Consider the following 17,311-nt stretch of genomic DNA (forward strand, 5'->3'; position numbering starts at 1 on the left):
TTTTTACCTATTCTCGATGGTTCAACGGCGGAGAGAGGGTAAAGCATTAATTACTTTACCCCAAATTTTAATGATTTAACCTCTGCATTTTTTCCATTTTTGGCAAGGATGACGAGGAGAGAGAGAGGCTTTTGAGGCGGCTAGGGTTTCCTATAACCCTTTCCTCAAAAGAGGAAAATGACCCCCCCCCCCCCCCCCCCCCCCCCTCCGCGTGTGTATGCATATATGCGTGATCGGGGCTGGGTCCGGTCCATTTTGGACTGGGCTCGATCATTTGGAAGAAAAGAAAGGGGGCCCAATTTATCATCATTTATATTTCTACTATATATAAATGGGAATTGATGGGACGAACACGGCATAAACATTGGTACAAGGAGCACCTTAAATTGTACTGTAAAATTGGGACAAACAGGGGTAGTTTGTAATTTTATTATCTCTTTGGGGAGTAAAATAATTGAAATCATAATTTTATGGAGACGTGTCTTCTTTAGATTAAATCTACTTATGTTGGGAGTTATACGAGTCATTTAACAACAGTCCCTTCATTTTCCTCATACCTTTATCTTTCCATAGTCAAATAGTGTGCTTCTAACTTTATCTGCTTAAGTCTTCAGTGGTCTCTTCCATTTTGTTTTAGACAATCAGTGATCTTCTCCATCCAGTTTATAATATTTTGTAAGTACTTTGTCTTTGGTGTTTTCCTTTATCTTTCTTTTTTTCCTTTTGGTATCTTTTTTTTTCTCTCTGGTATTCAACTTTGTTCCTTTGTGTGGTGTTTAATTATCCTTCGAGTTTGTTGTGTAGTACTAGAAGAACATCTGCGGTGTACTTTTAAAAATGCACATGCATCCCGATCGGCCAGATACAATCAAAAATCTGAAAACAGAGGAAGAGATTATTTTTAAGTGTCATAAATTTTCCCTATTCTTTCTTGGTATGTAACTTTCATTCTTTTTTTGTCTACTGATTTAGCAACTTATTTGCCTATAAAGATCTTTTTGCATTTGTACTTTATTTTTCAATGTTTTCTGGTGGACTCCGCATAAGCATATTTGTTTAAAGGATTCTATGAAAATTTTCTACTCGGCTGCACAAACGACAACAACATTAACCGCATGGAATCACCATCTGAAAGAAAAATTGTGATGAAAAAGAGAGAACTTTGATGCAGCCAAAGTGTTTGCTGATATGCCTGGAAGTACTGAATAATTTTCTATTCTATTTTTTCCCACAGGTGATTTTTAACAAAAACATCTACTATTATTTTGCAACCCCTGAATTTTTGATAGCACAAATATAGGACATTTGAAAGATTTTTATACAACTTTCTGTATAACGACAGAAAAATGCAGTGTATTCTATACTGGGGGTGTGTTTGCAAATTCATTTGTATCTAACAAAACAGAGTTATAATTACTTTTGAAAGGATCTAAAGAAAGCTATCTCTTAGTTCAGGAAGATGATAATTGATGATTAAGCTAGTAGTGATGGATAGATGTGGGAAAAAAACTATATCTATTGCAACTGAATAATGTAAACATGTGTCCCCACACGGGAAGTGTATGCTTTTTGAGTTTCAAATGTTACAGCATTTCATTTAGACATGCTTGTCGGAGATAGTATCAATTTGTACATAGCATAGGTTTCGAACTAGATGCCAACTTAATTTTTTGGTAATCAAAAGTATCTTTCCGCTCCAATAATGAAAATTGCAACAGATTATACACTATTTTAAATTTTATGAAATTTGTGAAGCAAATATATAATGAAATCTTCACATGAAAATTAAAGTTCATGAGATGATGGTTATATAGAAGTTGAGTTTTCAGAGCTTATTTTCCGATGTAACCTTCGATGGATCTCTTTGTTCATGTCCATGTGAGTGTAATGTATCAATGCGCACATTTATATTTATCTTACTTTCTCTATATATGGTGTCTCAATTGTACTTTTTGGTGGCAGTGGAGATTACTGTGAAATATGTAATTCGGTGATATTGCAGATATATATATGAGAGAACACGCGGATGAATAGGTGTTATTAGGTGGAGCTTTGTTGATTCAGGCTAACTAAGGAGTAGTAGAAAAGAGAAAGGAGATCTTATAAGAGACTTAGCCATGTTACCTGAAACTTAGTAAGAACAGTTGCTACTACTGCGACTTTAGAAGGGAGTCATGTGTTCTGAATTGGTTTATTAAATTGTGTAGTGCACAAATTGATAAATTGCTTGAGTTACTATTATATATATTGTTGGAATGACATCACATTTTCTTTTGGTCCATGTGTCACGACCCAATTTGGGACCGTGCGGGCACCTACCTTTCCCACCTTGATAGGCGAACCGTCTCATCTAATAACACATCAATTAGCAACAAATCATTTAAAGCATTGGATAATTAAAAATATAGCGGAATTCCATAATATATTCGATAAACTCAAATGTTTATATGATTACAACAATACATGATTACTGACTCGATACAAATTCCCATGACTTGGTCTAGACTAGTACAAGAGCGACTAGGGACTTCAGAATTCTACTACATTCTAAAACTCAACCTCCATCCCGGAATGAAGTGGGAGGAGGCCTTCCAGATAGGCTCCGCACATTTTCGCCTCGTATCGAATCATATACCGGAAACAATCTACACCCAAAAAAAGAGTGTAGCAGGTGCAGTATCAGTACAAACCAACTGAGTAAGTATCATAGGCCGACGATGGTTAGTAACACATGTTGGTAAAATAATTCACAAACAACCATGATAACCACTAATTCAAGTCATACGTCTATCTACCGCAAATCATAGCATCAATAGGCTTAGAACACAACTACTCTCTAATAACTACGAGTCAAATATCACTAGTGCCATTTCCCAATACATAAATCCTCAGATCGTTCATTTTAGACTAGGAGTCAACTCATTGTTATAACGCATTTTATCCTACATTACTTAGAAATAAATCAAATACCTAGTTTCATTTGGGGGGGGGGGGGGGGGGGGGTGCCCCGGGATAATTCAACAGGCACAAATCAACAAGTATAAATCAAACGTAATCAAACTCAGATACACATCATCGCTTAAGTGAAGCATCTAATCCTCAAACATGTCAAATCTGAATACGTTCAACCCACATCCAACATCACAAGCATAACACCAATCTCAAATTCATGTCACTAATGCGATGCAATGCAATGATGTATGAATGCAATGCAATGCCATGCAAATGCGGTGTACACATATACTCCGGACGCAAATATCGACGTCTCGGTAGTACAACCCAGCATGACTCGCGAAGTCTAAGTGTCACCCATCCCGGATCTTTGCCCAACAGACAGACGAGACCCCGGATCTTTGCCCATGGGGGGTTCTCACCAGCACCACCCTGGGGACCGGCGAAGTCCATGCACTAACAACGATTCCGGAATTAACGTCGGATATCGGCCATGCAATCCACGATTCCGGGATGAACATCGGACATCGGACTCTCACGTCACTCAACTAAAAGAGTTCTCTCAAATATCAATTTCACTCAATCAACGATTCCGGGATGAACATCGGACTCACGTCACTCAAGTAAAACTGAGCTTAGCTCATCAAGTGTTTCATCAATCATTATCAAATATCTCAACAATGTATCATGAAAATGAGAGTGCGTGCAATGCATGAATCACATCAATAATTATGCTCAATATCATAAATACCAACAGTGGGTACGCCATCAATATATCCGAATCACAAATACCGACAGTGGGTATGCCAATAATATAACCGAATCACAAGTTCCAACAGTGGGTAGGCCAATAATATAACTGAGTACAAATACCAACGGTGGGTATGCCAACTATATCATATAGTCTAGATGATAACCCATAATTCAACATCTAACAACAACTCATGGCATCAAACCAGCACAATATAATAACCAAATCACACATAACGGGGTGGTTGGCCCCAACACACACCAAGTTAAACTATCAATACATATTTTACCACTCCTTTTAACGCAGCCTGATAACTTAGAACAAGTAAATTCGCCTCCTACTCATCATCAATCCTCACAACTCAGTCTAGCATTTAGTCACAATCTTTACTACATTTTACCCTTCCATTTATCAACTTGGTTTTCCATTAATGGTATAACACAATTAACCACCTATAATGGAATTACCTATCATTAGGCATAAATAAATTACGTGCCATCCACTACTCCCAAGTCACATAAATCCACCAATATTCAAGGAACCAAACCAAACAACCTAAGGAGTCTACAGGCCACAAGCCCAAACACGCAAATCGCACATCAATACCATCCTAAGGTTCCATCCCAAATCTCCAAATCCTACACATGCATTCTCCGTTCCTTCTAATACATGAATATATAAAACTAATCGGAGTCTACCGAAAAAGGAAGCCATAACGGCTGAGCGGGTGCCACGAACATCCTTTGATTCTTCAATTAAATCGCCATTTCAAAATTCGCCCGAAAGATCTTGGAGACAACCGTGAGGCCCAAGAATAGAAATACCAATTATAACCTTCATAAGAGATTTTGGATTTACGAAGGAAGGTTTTGGATCTCAACCCACTTCTAGATTCCATCCACAACAAGGCTAGGTGATTTTCCAATTTTAAGATTATTTGAGAAAGGCCCATTTCCAAATCCATGGAAGAACTTATTTTTAAGGTGGAGAATTGTGAATATCTAGGTTATTAACCTATTCTAGATGAAGAACATGGGAGATTGTTTAAAGGGAGCTATGGGGAAATGTTGTTAACCCATCATCTCTCCAACTCTAGGTTACTTGATACACTCACTTGATAATTCTCTAGGAAACAAAAAATTAAGTGGTTTAGGAGTAATCTACTAGGTGGAATGTGAATTTGAAGGTATTAGAAGGGTCTATCAAGACCAAAGATTTGGTTATTTTTGGTTTTCCCCGAACTGGGCGGTTGGAAATTAGGGTATTGAAAAGTGGGACAATTCCCGAAATGATTTCTTTAATAGGGAATTTTAATTGCGCTCACCACTTCAGCGGTTGTCTTATCGCTTCGGCAGTAGCGCTGCAGCACTCACAAGGCTGTTGTAGCGGCCTAGTGCTACTACAACCGATCGCCTCAGCGGCGCGATTGACGCTAGAGCGCCATAGCTGTAGCGCTCAGATGATCACTGCAGCAGTCTAGTTGGGTCCTTGGCCCGGATTTTGATGCTTGATTCTCCTCCATACAATGGTTCCCATTAGGCTAGGTGTCCGCCAGAATTTATTAGGGAACGGAAGGTCTAGGAAGGCACAGTTTTTTGGCTATTTGGAATTTCACAGTAACGACGGAACGGGTCGTTATACCGTGTGAATCTCAAATTTCTCCTTTCCCAAGTATGATTGAGTCACCGTTATTTTCACAGAACCAATGATTAGAAATTCTTTTACTTAATAGAAGATATTTTGATGTTATTAAAACTGGATCGAGTTGAAAACAAGCATTAGCAAATTAGTAATATGCTTTCTATCTGTTGTTGTAGTTAATTGTCATAGAATTTGACATTAGTAATCCTGGCATTTAGGTAAAAGAATTCGTTAGTTCTCTGGCATTCGTGATATAAAGCTCTTTTCTACTTTATGTGTGTGTGGGGGTTTGTGTCTATGTGTGATTTTTAGACTAATTTAGCTGATTCTAAACTTTCAAATTTTGTTTACTCTGGTCTTAATGCTTACATCTTGCAAGTTATACTGTAGTCCAGAACATTATATATCTGTGGAAGTTGTTGACTTTTCCTACAGTACCATCATTCATGTGAACTAACAATAACTAACACATCTAAACCATAATTAAGAAACAAATTGAAAGCTTGTAGAAGTATATCATTTGATGCAGAAGGATTGTGGATGAGAAGGATTATTAGCCAAATTCCAAAATGAAAATACTTGTGGAAACAACATGCTTCCTTAAGAAAATTCTTATAGCAAGTTCCTAATGCATACGTCGTTAGAGCAACTAGGCATGGAAATATTGTATGTTGTGATTCCTACATCCTTTAAGCAAGGTAAATTATTCTTTGCTGGTTCCCATGAAATTCGATAATATAGAACATATTGAATTTGCTCTTTTAGAAAAGAGAATTAATATGCATAATTCTTTCATCATTCTGTCACGCACCAAATCTGGAGTGGCGTGACAGGCACTCGATGCCAACCTAGGCCTGAGCGAACCACTTTAAATCTAAAACTCTGGGAGTAACCCCCAACTTAAACCAATAAGGCCTACCTGCACACAAACAATACTAACAAGCCGGCGAGGCTATAATCTGGATATATATATATACTGATCATCTCGTCTGAATTGGGCATACACACCCAAAATATAAATACACAACTGAGCAAGCCGACGAGGGTGTCATGTATGTTGTACAACAAAATGAGAGCCGACAAGGCTATATAACATCCCCAACAACGTACAACTATCCATAGACCTCTAGGAAACATGAGCTATAGAAAGGACAGGACATGGCCCCGTCATACATTACCCATACATGTCAAAATAGCATACCACAAAGGGACTGCAGCTCCGGACCAAGTGGAGCGCACTGACTGCGGCTGAGTGGAAGGCCTACTGAGATAGATCGTTTGTCCGACTACCTGAACCTGCGGGCATGAACGCAGCGCCCCCAGACAAAGGGATGTCAGTACGAATAATGTACTGAATATGTAAGGCAAGAAAACAACCGAAATGAAATAACAAGCTATGCTCTGATATTTCAAAAAAGCATCTGGAGGTACTCTACCTGGATTGCCTTTCATCTGAGGCAAGATAACATAACTCTATAGATATAACTCTGTGACCCGAGGGTCATGCATAGATAATTCCATGGCGCATAGGATAGGTATAATCAACTCCATGACCCGTAGGTCAGGTATGCGCAACTCCATGACCTGTCGGTCCGGCGACAACTTCATGACCAGGAGGCCAGGCAACAACTCCATGGTCCGAAAGCCAGGCAACAACTCTATGGCCCGTAGGCCAGGCAACAAATCCATAACCCGTAGGCCACGCAAACTGTCTCACTGACCAAGTTGCCAGAATAAAATGTAAATATATGTATATCATGCATGTGCTGAAAAATACCGACTCTGTAACATGTCTCTCCTATCTCTCTATGAACTCCAAGACATAGGAAAGGGATATGGCCCCTCAGAAAGAATAACAGAACATTCAGAAGTCAGGCAACAATATGACAAGCTCTACTTAGACAAATCTCTAGTCACAGGGTTCATTACGCTCTTACCATATATGGAATCATGCCAAGAAAAGAAGGAACAGCCTTAACATACCTGAAGCTTACCTTCCGACTTTCCAACCTACTTCCTGTCTCGCAATCTACGCAAGATCAGTCGTAGTCTAGTAATCTACATATAAAACTATTCATACTTTTGTTAGACTCATCATCATATGCTTGTCTTAAGCCTTCAATTTAAATCCTTTTAGAATCTGCCGAAATTCGGGAAACATCTCCGCTGTTTATATCCCTAATCCGAAATCATAATACCAACAACCAACAACAACAACACTAACATCAACGAAATCATCATCAATACCAATATACTTCATAAAACATCCCACACGATGTTTATCCAATTTCTCAACCAACTAATTCATTATACGATGATTTAATAATTCTATCCTTGTAAGTAAACCCAAATCAATATCAATAAGGAGAGATTCATACCTTGTTCTTACTAGAACAACAAGATCTTCAATATTTACTTTGAATCCAAGCCAAAAATCCACCGTAAAACGATACTATGATCACAACTACACGTTACCCGAGCCTCGATTTAATACTCCGCCACTTGAAACCACTCACAAACCCTCAATTTAATGATACATATATGTCCCTCTATGTTTCCTGAGCTCTCTAGAATATTTTGGGGAATAAATGAGGGGTTTTTACCCTTTATAGGGTGTTAAGTCGGTTTCCACCGACTCAGAAATTGTCCTTCGCGTTTACAGCTTAGGGTCGCATTCGCAAAGGGTTATTTAGTCCTCCTCTTCAGGTTCTCAGCCCTTAGGTCGCGTTTGCGAAGGGTTAATCCCTGCTCTGGCGGCCTAACTTGTAACGTCCACAACTCTCTACTCCGATGTGATATCGACGAGCGGTTTGTTGCGTTGAAAACTAGACTTCATGAACTTCTATTTAGGCTTTTGTTTTACTTCAAAACTCCTCATATACTAAAGTTGGACCAATATTGTCCCTCATCTTTTCTCCAAAGTTCCAACAAACTTAATTTCCTTAATCCACTTGCCCTCTAATCCTTCCCTAGCTTATTATATGAACTTAAACCCTCATAATCATAAGGTAGGCGCATATAATCTCATATACCTTAGAAGGTACTCCAGTATCAACAATTACACTTCTAAAACCTAACGAATCTCAACATACAAAACTACAAGGTGTAACATTCCTCCCCCCTTAGAAACATTCGTCCTCGAATGTTAAAACTCTTTAAGAATTCTACGAGACTTTCGCCAGAGTTTTCCCTGTAACTATACCACTACCATCCTGTCACAACAACCCAAAATATACAGTGTTTCACAGGGCTACAACATCAATACCTACATTGGCCACACACGACCAAGAAATCATTCAAAGAAGCATCACATACCTAAAGACAATGATGTCTCTATCTTAACTTCTTCTGGGAGTGGAAACAAATGTGTATATCTAGACTTTATATCTGCCTTAGCTTCCTAAGTCATTTATTCCCTATTATTCTTTCTCCAAATGACTTTAACTGAGGCTACATCTTTGGTTCTCAGCCTCCGAACTTGTCTATCCAGGATTGTAATAGGAACTTCTTCATAGAATAATTGTTCCGTGATCTGGACATCATTTACAGGTACAACTCTAGAAGGATCTCCAACACACTTACAAAGCATTGACACATGAAAGACCGGATGGACTGTCTTCAATTTCGAGGGTAGGTCTAACTCATAGGCTACTTGGCCCACTTTGCGCACAATCTTGTAGGGTCCAATGTATCGAGGACTAAGCTTACCCTTTTTACCAAATCTCATAACTCTTTTAATCGGCGACACCTTCAGGAATACCCAATCATTAACTTGGAACTCCAAGTCTCATCAGTGATTATCCGCATACGACTTTTATCGACTTTGGGCCATTGATAATCGATCCCGAATAAACTTAACTTTCTCCACTGCTTGCCAGATTAGATCTGGCCCTACTAACTCCATCTCTCCCACTTCAAACCATCCAATTGGCGATCTACACTTTCGTCCATATAAAGCTTCATACGGGGTCATCTGAATACTGGAGTGGTAACTATTATTGTATGCAAACTCAATAAGAGGCCAGTGATCATCCCTTTTTATACTAGTCGACCTTATATACATAACATAACATCTCCTTTTAATTCCTTGATCGGACTCTTTAATTCCTTACAATATCATCATAGTTCCACCTATGGTAGCGCCCAGATGATTTGCAATAGCATTTCCTTGCTAGTGACTTATTATTCTCAGTGATTATTTTATGCCAGATTGTCCCCTATACTTCTCCCTGGTCACATGCTGCCTTTCTTACTCCTTCTGTTACCCCTTGGAGTACTTTACTGCATATCTAAATGTACTTAAAATTTCTTCGGCACGAGCGATTCGAATCATAGTCTGGAATACAACGTATCGCGTTGACAAATCTTATTCTCTTTGATTCGCTAAACCTTCATCATCTTGTCATGCCTCCTTTTTCACATTTGTCTCATAATATACTTGCATTTATTCCATTCTCACTTTTATTTAGCACATTCTTGATATATTGGTTCATCTCCAATTTTGGCTCCTCCAAGCCAGTACATTTCCCTCTTTTGAACTTGAGAATATTGTAGTTCATCTTAGAACTGAATTTGTTCTTCCCCCCTTTAAAGGATGTTCTCATATACCGGTAACCTTCGAGTAGTAACCGTCTTGATAGTCATCTGGCCGACCTTAACGATCCTTCAACTCCTCTATTACATATAATGCCAAAGTTCTTTTCATCGCATGGTTTAACTTATTTTCCTTTTTACTAGTTGAGTTCTTGTATCAAATCAAAATGCTTATACATATCGGATACATTTTAGATGCCTTCTTTATTATCTTTTCACTTCTACCTTTCATGACCAGTAGTTCTCTAGGCTAATGAATTAATAGGGACATCGGAATTCATTAGGCCTTTTATGGAGTGTTCGACTATACCACGCTCCTTTAGCCCTAGCCTTTCTCCACGACTATCTTCTTAATATCCTTGAAATTCTCCTTGCTCTAGGTTCCCAATTCTGATTTATGTCTATACTATACCATTAAAAGTTGATATTCCACACCATCCATTCCCACGACTCGTCCTTTCATTAGCTTAGCTCATTTTGTCCAGTAGTTCTTCTTAACTACTTGTTTGCATCCCAGCTATGCATCATAGTCCTTCTAGCGTTCTGTCGATTCTTGTTCTTATCATGAAATCCTCACAAAGTACACCCTTTCCTTTCTTCTTTCATCGAGTCTCCATCTTCCTTTATGATACTACAACTTGTACACATACATACATACATATATATATATACATACATATATATATATATATATATATATATATATATATATATATATATATATATATATATATATATATATATCTCGAATTTTCTCGGTTTTCTTCATGATCTCATCTTTGCATCTTTCACACAACCATTGTCTTATAATTTCAATTTATTTTCCCTTGGGCAAGTCTACGGACTCATTAACCTTCTCCTTCCTTTAGTCCTCATAGTTTCTTTTACTTGGAAAATGCCTGTTTCCATTAGTCATCCTTTACTCGTAGGTTAGGAAACTTTGGAGTGTTTCGTTACAAGTGTGAATCCCTTTTGACGCTGGAAATCTCTTCTTAAGGTACTTTCTTCCCTTAAATAGACGTAGCAATCATGGGTTCACATCCATTCTCTTGGTTAAATCTCAAGAGTTTAAAATTTCTTCGTCGCTCTCATAAGACCTGTTTATTTCTTCTCAAGGATGCATCTTTGTCCATTATTTCCAACCTTCTTGGTTCTGATTATGAAGACGTATAGGTTGGTTCCGAGGTGCTCACGTTCATCCTTTGTCACATACAACATTACTCTATCTCCTGTTGATTTATTTAAATTTGATCCTATCGTTTGCTTTCCTGCTTTCATCCTAACCGTTTCCTCAAATATATATTACCTGACCCTCAATGGTATATGTTTTCCTTGTCCAAGTTTCTCTCCCCTTCATGACATCATAACCTTCTTTTTCCTAATGCTTGTGCTTAAATATTTGGTCGCGTTACTGCTATCTGACTTTAATTCACGAGAAAACCCAATCCTGATTCTCTCTGTAGCGCTTGCTACCTCAATTTTGACATATAGCACAATCAATACTTTTAACATGTCGTAACATCAATCATAAGGGTATACCCAATACTCGATGTAGCCAGTCGTGACTTATCTTTTTATCACTTTTCAACACCTTTTCTTGCGAGATATCCCATTGCCATTTGATTTTGTCCTGAATCTGTGGCTTTAATACATCTCCCCTCTATTTTCGCCCAGCTAGCCATACTCATACCTCGCGATACTTTCGAAATCCTAATTGTAAAGCTCATATGCTCCTAATTTCCCTCGGCTATTTTGGTTTCTCATATTCTTTTTTCGTATGTCTAAATCTGTAGGTCTTCCTAGCATATCTTTCTACGTCCTAACTGTAAATCCTGGCGACATAACTTTACTTAAAAATCTTTACTCGTACTTGTACCTGTCTTTTTGTCTAAGATAATCAACCTCACATCCTTTACTTTCCTGTAGCAACCGAATAGATCCTTGCGACATTTTATCTTCACTTGTACACCCACTCTCTTCTCTCCTTACCCATAAACAAACGTCGCACCTAATTTCTCTATCGTCAACTAACTTTCACAACACCCGTCTGAAAAAAATATGAAGTGAAGCCTTCTTATAAGGATTAGCTAGAAACACTCCACATATTCCTAAGGTCGATACACTCTCTACTTCCTTCGTCGGCCAAGCAACATCACATTTAGAAGTTATATAAGCAATCCAGAAGGCAATCATAATTGCAATCCAACTTACCTAACCATTTCTTATTCTTGAGTTCAAGGTCGTCATTAATACCCGAAGTAACTTGGCCATAATGATTCTCAGAATAGTACCAACTATCAAAGACTCAGAATCCATTTGAAGTTGAATGACTGGTGACTTCTAAATCCCAATGTAAACCCACATCATATAGGAAAGTCTGGTAAAACGAGTCTGGGTGCCTGCCATCAACCCGTCCTGATCTTATGTATATGTATAAACTTCTAGAGTAAAACTTTCCCCTACTCGTTAACTTCCTTTCCCATATCAATATCTCCTCATTATCTCTTACTCACCAATCTATAAATTGTAATACCGCATTTGAGTTCTTAATGTCAACTATCCCTATATGTTCAACAAATCTCAATTCTCCGAAATCTCAAATGCAACTCATTCCAGTTCCTTTAATTACTAATCATTTTCCCCCTCCAAGGTTCTTCCCTTAAATTAAATTCAAATCATTCCAAAACTTTTCCTTGAAAGCATCTCATAATTGTTCATTCAATCATGACTTACTAAACATTCGATTGTCACATTTCCCCTTCATTCTTTCTCTATAGCATAGACATTCAAACCATTCAATTTGTAAAAAAATTTGGCAGAGTTTCCTACATACTTCTTACTGCCTCATTCCTGCACACAGCCCAGAAAACACATCTGATGCCTCACGGAGCGATCCCAATTACCCGCAATATCTAGCTCAAGTTCTTATATTAAAGTCTATCAATATCAGTGTAAGGCAGCAAACATACCTTTCGGAGTATCAACTTCAATTCTCATTAATTACCTCATAACGGCATAATCAACTACTTATCCATAATCAAAACATTTAGGGTTAGAATCAGGGACATCACATCCTATAATTTAGCTCTAAGGCACGATCTAAGATGAGAAAGAAAGGTAAATCATTCCTAAATGCCCTGCAGCCTCTTGTTTATAAGTGTGGCGCACTTCACACCCATAAACAAGACTCTACTGGACACGGTCTGTAGACAACCCTAGGACAGAACCGCTCTGATACCAAGTTTGTCACGCCCCAAATCTTGAGTGGCGTGACCGGCACTCGATGCCAACCTAGGCTCGAGCGAACCACTCTAAATCTGAAACTCTAGGAGTAACCCCCAACTTAAATCAATAAGGCCTACCTGCACACAAACAATACCAACAAGCCGGCGAGGCTATAATCTGGAGATATATATATATATATACTGACCATCTCGTCTGAACAGGGTATACACACCCAAAATATAAATACACAACTGAGCAAGCCGACGAGGGTGCCATGTATCTTGTACAACAAAATGAGAGCCAACAAGGCTACATAACATCCCAACAACGTACAACTGTCCACAGACCTTTAGGAAACACAAGTTGTAGAAAGGACAGGACATGGCCCCGTCATAACCATACATGTCAAAATAGCATACCACAAAGGGACTGCAGTTCCGGACCGAGTGGAGCGCACTGACTGCGACTGAGTGGAAGGCCTACTGAGGTGGATCGTCTGTCCGACTACTACCTGAACCTGCGGGCATGAACACAGCGCCCCCAAACAAAGGTACATCAGTACGAATAATGTACTGAATATGTAAGGCAAGATAACAACTGAAATGAAATAACAAGCTATACTCTGGATATTTCAAGAAAGCATCTGGAGGTACTCTACCTGAGTTGCCTTTCATCTGAGGCAAGATAAATTAACTCTATAGATATAACTCCGTGACCCGAGTGTCAGGCATAGATAACTCCAAGGCTCATAGGCCAGGTATAATCAACTCCATGACCCATAGGTTAGGTATGTGCAACTCTGTGACCTGTCGGTCAAGCAACAACTCTGTGGCCCGTAGGCCAGGCAACAACAACTCCATGGCCCGTAGGCCAGGCAACAACTCCATGGCCCGTAGGCCAGGCAACAACTCCATGACCCATAGGACAGGCATTTTGTCTCACTGACAAAGTGGCCAAGCTAAATAAAATGTAAATATATGTATATCATGCATGTGCTGAAAAATACCGACTCTGTAACATGTCTCTCCTATCTCTCTATGAACTCCAGGACATAGGAAGGGCATATGGCCCCTCAAAAAGAATAACAAAACACTCAGAAGTCAGGCAACAATATGACAAGCTCTACTTAGACAAATCTCTAGTCACAGGGTTCATTACGCTCTTACCATATATGGAATCATGCCAAGAAAAGAAGGAACAGCCTTAATATACCTAAAGCTTACCTTCCGACTTTCCAACCTACTTCCTGTCTCGCAATCTACGCAAGATCAGTCGTAGTCTAGTAATCTACATATAAAACTATTCATACTTTTGTTAGACTCATCATCATATGCTTGTCTTAAGCCTTCAATTTAAATCCTTTTAGAATCTGCCGAAATTCGGGAAACATCTCCGCTGTTTATATCCCTAATCCGAAATCATAATACCAACAACCAACAACCAACAACAACAACAACACTAACATCAACAAAATCATCATCAATACCAATATACTTCATAAAACATCCCACACGATGTTTATCCGATTTCTCAACCAACTAATCAATTATACGATGATTTAATAACTCTATCCTCATAAGTAAACCTAAATCATTATCAATAAGGAGAGATTCATACCTTTTTCTTACTAGAACAGCAAGATCTTCAATATTTACTTTGAATCCAAGCCAAAATCCACCGTAAAACGATACTATGATCACAACTACACGTTACCCGAGCCTCGATTTAATACTCCACCACTTGAAACCACTCACAAACCCTTAATTTAATGATACATATATGTCCCTCTATGTTTCCTGAGCTCTCTAAAATATTTTGGGGAATAAATGAGGGTTTTTGACCCTTATATAGGGTGTTTAAGTCGGTTTCCACCGACTCAGAAATTGTCCTTAGCGTTCGCGGCCTTGGGTCGCATTCGCGAAGGGTTATTCAATCCTCCTCTTCGCTTTCACGGCCCTTGGGTCGCTTTCGTGAAGGGTTAATCCCTGCTCTAGCGGCCTAACTTGTAACGTCCACAACTCTCTACTCCGATGTGATATCAACGAGCGGTTTGTTGCGTTGGAAACTAGACTTCATGAACTTCATTTTAGGCTTTTTCTTACTTCAAAACTCCTCATATACTAAAAGATATTCTTTCTCCAATTTGGACCAAAATTGTCCCCCATCTTTGCTCCAAAGTTCCAATAAACTTAATTTCCTTAATCCACTTGCCCTCCAATCCGTCCCTTGCTTATTATATAAACTTAAACCCTCATAATCATAAGGTAGGCGCATATAATCTCATATACACTAGAAGGTACTCTAGTATCTACAATTACACTGCTAACACCTAACGAATCTCAACGTACAAAACTACGAGGTGTAACACGTTCTCTACATTTAATTGTGCTGCAATTACTAAAATAGCTCTATCCGAATTCATTTTATAAAAAGAAAGATTTTTCTTTTTGTTTGTCTTTAGTGTCTATTTTAACACTAAGTATGGATAATTGATTTAATTGATTTTCTTTTCTTTCTATTTGAATATGTCGGTAGAAATGTGTGTCCAGACAGTCTTTCAATTGTAGTTGTCAACCTGATGGTGCTAAATGTTGTATTTTTTGTATCTCAACTCCTTGCTTTCTAAAACTAAGTTGTTTCATTATATGTTAATGCAGGAGATGAACTCACTCGCTCAACGGTTTATGAAGTACCGAGGAAACATTATGTTTTGTTCTCATTCAAATGCATGGTCTGCTTGATAGTGATATATGAGTCGTTCATATAAGCAATGTAAGAATGAACTTTTTAATTCCTTAGTAAAGTGTAAGGTTTTTTTTTTTTTTTTTTGGTTACTTTAGTTTTGATATCAGTGGTCATGATATTTCATTAGTTGGTATTTCAATGCTTATAGTACATAAAAGGAATGGATGCTACTTTGGTTGTCAATGAGTTTGATTGACTGATAACTTCCCAGAAGAAAAAGGTGAAGAGTACACAAATGTATTAGTGTATGATTAGGCATTACTTCTTTATAAAGTTCTAAAAATGAGAGAGTGCAGTACATTCTACGACATCTAAGTAAATGCTTCCTCCCAGTGCACATGAAGAAATTGAAGCCTCAAAAAGTCACCCTTCAAACTCACATGCATAAGATTATAAAGATGCATCTAAACTTGTGCCTTATCTCCCTAAAATACTCCTTTTTTTTGTTATTGGAAAAGGCCGATATGAAAGGGTTATTTTTCCTCTTAGGGATCCTTTCAAAAAAATATGCTGAAGTGAAAGAAGAGTAATTCCATCCCAAATACTGTGTAAAGTTTGATTGCATTCTGAAGCTTGCAGAAAACTTACTGGTCTTCAAGGTTTCTTATCTGTTTTACAATTATCAGGATTGAATTAATGTAGAATCATTCGTTTTTTTTTTTTTTACAGGATAGTCACATGAAAATATTTGTTGTCAAGTTTTATGTCTATCTAAATCATATGTTGCAGCTGCTCCATCAAGTCTTCTGTCAAGGAAAGAAAGCGGTCCAGACACTACTGATTGAAGCAGGGTATGCAATGCCAACTTTCAGGAAAAGGCAACTTAACAACAACCAGTTTTGAGCAATTGTGTTAGAGTTCTGCAATAACAACAAGCAATAGCTGGAAAAAAGATGCAGTAACTAAGGCTCTAGATTGGTTGTTGGAAGGGTATCGTTATGTTTTTATGCAAACATTGTATAGAAAAGAACCTATACGACACTCACATATAGAAAATTGTGTGGATTATAGTTATTCAATATCCATGTTTATTTCAATTACAAGGTGCTGTCTAATTCCATTACGATTGAAAGAAAAAATTAAATGCTTGCATTACAATCACTAGAAAAAAAAAATCAAATGCCTAACATGTTGGGCCCGTGCTGAGCACGGGCTTCATCCTGTAGTATATATACATGATATACATGTATATATATATATATATATATATATATATATATATATATATATATATATATATATATATATATATATATATATATATATGGAGGGCCAGATATGCCATGTTTTAACAAATAGCCATAATTAAAGTATCCACTAATTGAACATTTCAATTATGGCCACATTACAAACTAATTAACCAATTAGTGTTTTAACAAATAGCCATAATTAAAGTATCCACTA

General features: G+C 37.9%; 1 long non-coding RNA gene across 2 annotated transcripts; it reads left to right on the plus strand.

Moving 5' to 3' along the window:
• The first annotated feature begins 364 nt into the window (after nt 1-364).
• LOC132636684 (uncharacterized) lies at nt 365-16,991 on the plus strand. Of its 2 annotated transcripts, XR_009581395.1 has the most exons (3): nt 421-675; nt 15,820-15,934; nt 16,577-16,991. It is a non-coding gene; the product is annotated as an uncharacterized LOC132636684 (long non-coding RNA). The 2 variants fall into 2 exon arrangements; XR_009581394.1 differs by lacking the exons at nt 15,820-15,934; nt 16,577-16,991 and adding an exon at nt 805-2,264 and having other exon boundaries at nt 365-675.
• The last annotated feature ends 320 nt before the right edge of the window (nt 16,992-17,311 follow it).

This window comes from Lycium barbarum, chromosome 1, assembly GCF_019175385.1.
Source record: "Lycium barbarum isolate Lr01 chromosome 1, ASM1917538v2, whole genome shotgun sequence".
NCBI lineage: Eukaryota > Viridiplantae > Streptophyta > Magnoliopsida > Solanales > Solanaceae > Lycium > Lycium barbarum.